The sequence below is a fragment of the Heteronotia binoei genome, chromosome 4 (assembly GCF_032191835.1).
Source record: "Heteronotia binoei isolate CCM8104 ecotype False Entrance Well chromosome 4, APGP_CSIRO_Hbin_v1, whole genome shotgun sequence".
NCBI lineage: Eukaryota > Metazoa > Chordata > Lepidosauria > Squamata > Gekkonidae > Heteronotia > Heteronotia binoei.
The window spans coordinates 75,876,081-75,881,399 of record NC_083226.1 but is presented as its reverse complement, the minus strand read 5'-3'; the positions used below and the strand labels follow the sequence as shown (position 1 = coordinate 75,881,399).

General features: G+C 35.6%; 1 non-coding gene across 1 annotated transcript; it reads left to right on the top strand.

Moving 5' to 3' along the window:
- Nucleotides 1–255: 255 nt before the first annotated feature.
- TRNAA-GGC (transfer RNA alanine (anticodon GGC)) lies at nt 256–330 on the top strand. Its single transcript has one exon. It is a non-coding gene; the product is annotated as a tRNA-Ala (tRNA).
- Nucleotides 331–5,319: the final 4,989 nt, after the last annotated feature.

Sequence of the window (5,319 nt, the reverse complement as noted above, 5' to 3'; positions counted from 1 at the left end):
TTTATAATCCTTTTGTTGTATATGAACTTCCTATAAACAAATTATATTACATTTTTGCTTTTTAATCCAATGAAATGTTGCTTTTCGTTTTTGTGGTGAATTTAGTCCATTTATATTCCAAGATAATAACTTGTACTCCATTATGATGCACAGTCTTTATTCTCGTCAAAAAAGCTATACATCTCTTGCTCATTCCTTATTGTAACCCTTCTTCCACGTTGTTCAAAGACCACACCCTCGGGTAGTATGTGTTGGGGAGGAATGGTGGCTCAGTGGTAGAGCATCTGCTTGGCAAGCAGAAGGTCCCAGGTTCAATCCCTGGCATCTCCAAAAAAGGGTCCAGGCAAATAGGTGTGAAAAACCTCAGCTTGAGACCCTGGAGAGCTGCTGCCAGTCTGAGAAGACAATACTGACTTTGATGGACCGAGGGTCTGATTCAGTATAAGGCAGCTTCATATGTTCATAGTACCCATCTGTATCTTGTGCCCTCTGCACGCAACTTCTCTGTTAATCTCTTATATTTCTTCCTGTCGTTTATCACTTGTCTTGGCAGCTCTTTCATTATTTTGACTCTACTCTCTTCTATTGTCAGGGCTTTTTGAAAACTTTTATTTAGAATTTTCCCTGCCATATCCTTGGACCTTAGTCTTATAACTATGTCTCTTGGTAGGCCTTTGTCTTTTGCATATGATGAATTAACTCTATAAACACTGTCCAACATATTTCTAAATTTTTCAGGATCTTCCTCTAAATAATCAGCAATAATTTTCACCATATAGTCCATTAAATCCGTTTCCTCCCCAGTATTCCTCTCAGACGCACTTGAGTTTCCATTAATCTGCAGTCATGGATTGTTACCTTCTTTTGAAGTTTTAGTAAGGTGGAAGCATGTATATCAACTTTCTCTTCAACCTCCTTGACCCTGTTTTTAACCATACTTAGTTCATCTTTAAAATCTTCAACTTTTTTTCTAAGATCTCCAATATCCTTTTTAAGTTCTTTTTTACTGGCTGTTATCATCTTCTCCACGCCCTTCATAATCCTGGCTTCCATGGTATCAAACTGGATTTGCATTTTGTCCAAAGAATGAGACCTTGCACGAGTTAATCTTCCTTCTGACATAAAAGAAAACCTCCCAAAAAACTCAGAGGTCTCCAAATCTAAATTCAGCACCAAGTCCAGTAGCTTAGAACTTGCTGTTTAAAATAAGACTAATTTCGTCTTTCTCCTACCTTCCTGGGCTGAGATATTGATTTTTAACAATTTTTGGCAATTTTACCTCTTTCAAAATGGCGATCGTACTTTCTCTATGGCTAAAAATTCCTAACCAGGACCTTCTTCTTGGTCTTCTCTCCTTCAACTTTTGCTTCCTGGTTCACGTTCTCCAACTATCGCGATCTTTGTAATCCTTGTTACATTGGCTGTCAGTGCACCTTCAGCTTTCACTTCCTGGATCACTAAGCTCAGCTCTTGTTCTCCAAATATCACAGTATTTGAATACTTGTTATGTTGATTGCAAGAACAGAGCCAAAATACAGAAGCCTACGTCACTGACCACAGGTATTCACAATAATTTTCTTCTTTCCCAAATTCTATCCATGCCTTTAAATTAACAGAGTCCAAATTACACAGTCTCTCCTCTCCCCCTTACTTTCGTTCCTGTTCAGGCTTTTCCACCTTCTACTGTTATTTAAATTAGCTTAGAAATGTCCTGGAGTGGTAGATAACAATCAAAGTACCTTAGCGGCTATGTTCTTTAAACTTCGGTCTTCCTGGTCTGTCAAATTCTTATCAGTCCCAAAAGAGAGTGAGATCCAAACATGCTTAAGCCAATTAAATGGCTCTTAATCCTTTGTAGATGCTGGACGATGCTCCTCTTCCTTGCTGGCTCTACAAAGCCTCAGAAAGACAACCTCCGTTATCAATCTTTAGCTGAGATCAATGGCTCCAAGAATTTCTGGCATCATCTTGGGCAAATCTCTAACTGAGAAATGCAGGCAGAGAACCGAAAAAGGCTCTTTACTACCCTGGACAAAGGATTAAGTTTCCCCCTTATCCAGAGGGCATCAGCTCTGTTGGAAACTCACACTGGAAGTCAGATTCTAGATCCTTTTGAGCCAAAGTTGCCCAGCTGTCAATTCCCCAACCTCTTTGGAGGGCATTTTGGCTTACATTTTTTACAGATTAGGTTAAAGATAAGGTACCTATTTTAGGGAACTTATAATCGGATAAGTAATTGAAAACTTGATATATAGTAGATCAATGAATTGAAAGCTGGCACATGTGTTATATATTACAGATATGCTAGGGTCACCTATCCCCCAGTGGAGTTGGGGGATCCTGCACCCCAGTCCTCTCTAGGAACTACCAGAAACTCTATTGATTTTACATATTTTCCAGCAATTCCTAGAGAGGTGTGGTGTCACTTTCAAGTTTTTCTTGGAAGTGATGTGATGCTATTGCTGTTGGCTGCCCCATGTCCCCCTCCCCCCCCAATCTCCTCCTGGTTGCTAGGCCAAGCCAGGCAAGCCTATGGAGATTTGTAGACAGACAGGCACAGATACACACAGCAAGAAAAGGTATAAAGAGAGAGCCAATACCAACAGGAAATGTACATGAGGAAATCCAGATATATATGTATGTCACTGATAATTGAAGCCAAAGAGGGTAAATCAGAGGCTTCACAGAAATCACTGGTTTTGAGGTGGCTCTGAAGGAAGAAAGGGACATAGCATGACATAGGCTTTAAGCAAGATGAAAGATGAAATCATCTTTCCTCTTTTGAGTTTAAACAATTTTATTTTTAACATATGGTATTCATATTCAATAAAACATTAATAAACCCATTATCTATCCCATACATTACTATTTTTCATCCTTTCCTCCCCCCCACATCTTGACTCCCGCCGGTGTCATCTCCATATCTTTTATATTTCATCCATGTATTCAGCAAATTTCTTCTTATATAGTGATGAGAGAAAAAGCCATCCATTTTATTCTTTCCATAGTATATATATGCATGCTAACCAAATAGATTTCCATGACCTTCTAAAACGAAAAGTTTTCTGTTTAATAACGTCACCCATTCTTTTATCCACACCAAACATACCGTCTCGTAGTATAACTTTAATCTGGTAGTTGGAATTCTCCTCTTTCTTTTGCATCTGTTAAAATTTTCATTTTAATTCTTGGTTTCTTCCCAGCCCATACAAACTCTGAAATCTTTCTCTGCCACTTTCTAAATTGTTTATTATCCTTCACTATCGGAATTGTTTGGAATAAGTACATAATTCTTGGTAGAACATTCATTTTAATTGTAGCTATTCTACCTAACAATGACAAATTGAGCCTGTTCCATTTTAACATATCTTCATCAATTTTACGCCATAACTTTTCATAATTATTTTTGTATAAATCAATATTTTTCATTATAATGTCCACACTCAGATATTTTACTTTAGAAGTGACTTCACATTCTGTTAGACTTTGCAGTTCTTTTTGTTTGCTCACTTGCATATTTTTACATAAATTTTTCAACTTTTCTTTATTAATATAGAATCCCGCCAATTCTCCATATTCTTGTATCTTGGTGTTACTTGTATGGGATTTTCATTTATAAACATTACATCATCTGCAAATGCTCTGTATTTATAAGTAAAACCTTTCATTTTCAATCCTTCTATTTGTTTATCTTCCAGAATTTGCATCAGCAAAATTTCCAAAGTCATCATAAACAACAATGGAGATAGGGGGCAACCTTGTCTTGTACCTTTACTGATTGTCACGTTCTCTGTTAAGTCTACATTTATACAAAGTCTTGCACACTGCTCAGTGTACACTGCTTTCACCATTCTTATAAAACTTTCCCCCAATCTCAATTTTTCCATCATCGCAAACATAAAGTCCCAATTCAAGTTGTCAAAAGCTTTCTCTGCATCTGCAAAAAACAATGTGACTTCTTTTTCTGGATGTCTTTCATATTATTCTACAATATTTACAACAGTTCTAATATTATCTCTAATTTGTCTCCTGGAAAGAAATCCTGCTTGCTCCTCTTTAATAAGGTTAATCAGGTATTGCTTAAGTCGTTCTGCTAGTATCCTTGTGTATATTATATAATCATTATTTAGTAATGAAATTGGTCTATAGTTTTTAAAATTTGTGACATCTCTGTCTTCTTTTGGAATCAGTAAGATTACTGCTTCCTTCCATGTATTTGGTATTTTTCCTTCCATTCTTATAGTATTCATCAATTTTTGAAGTTTTGGTATCAACACATCTTTGAAGACTTTATAGAATTTCGCAGTATATCCATCTGGGTCGGGAGCTTTTCCCAACTTCATTGAATTAATTGCTGCTTCAATTTCTATTTTTTCTATTGTTTCATTAAAGACCTTTTCCATATTCTCTGTTAGGGGAGTTATTTTATCCTTTGCAAATATTTTTCCATCTTTTCTTTATTTATTTTAAAACCTTTAAACAGTTTGGAATAATATTTAAAAAATTCTCTTTTTATGCCTTCTTGATCCACAATTTCTTTTCCATCTATTATTATTTTGTTAATGATTTTATTTTCTCTCTCTTTTTTCATTTGCCAGGCCAAATATTTTCCAGGTTTGTTTGCTCCTTCAAAAGATTTCTGTTGTATCCTTTTCAAATTCCATTCCATTTCTTTATCTAACAAGTGTCTCAATTGTGTTTGTAATATTGTAATCTCCCTCATAATTTTCTTTTTTTCCAGGTCTCTTTCTCAGCTCTCCTTCCTTTTTTTTATATCGTTTTGAATGTCCAACATTTGTTTTTCTTTAGCTCTTCTGTCTTTATTATTCAATGTGATCAAAATACCTCTCATCACTGCTTTATAAGCATCCCAAACCATTTGAAATTCAATGTCTTCATTTTTGTTTATTTGGAAGAAAGCTTTAGTTTCTTTTTCTAGCGATGTCACTATTTCTTTGCTTTGTAGTAAGTCCTCATTTAACCTCCATCTCCTTGTCTTTTTGGCCACTTAGTTGTCCACATTAATGGATTATGATCTGCTTCAACTTTAGGAAGAATCTCTATTTTTTTTGTAATAAGTCCCAGAATTTTTGTACTCCACAGCATATCAATTCTTGAAAAGGTACTATTTCTTGCTGAGTAAAAGGTATAGTCCCACACTTCAGGAGAGAACTTCCTCCATATGTCTTTCAAACTTTCTTGTTTAACTAACTCAAAGAATGACTTTGGTAGTTTTCCTTCCTTATTATTCTTTTTTTTCCAGACCTGTCCAACACATTCTTTATTGTTCCATTAAAATCTCCCATTATCATAATTTGT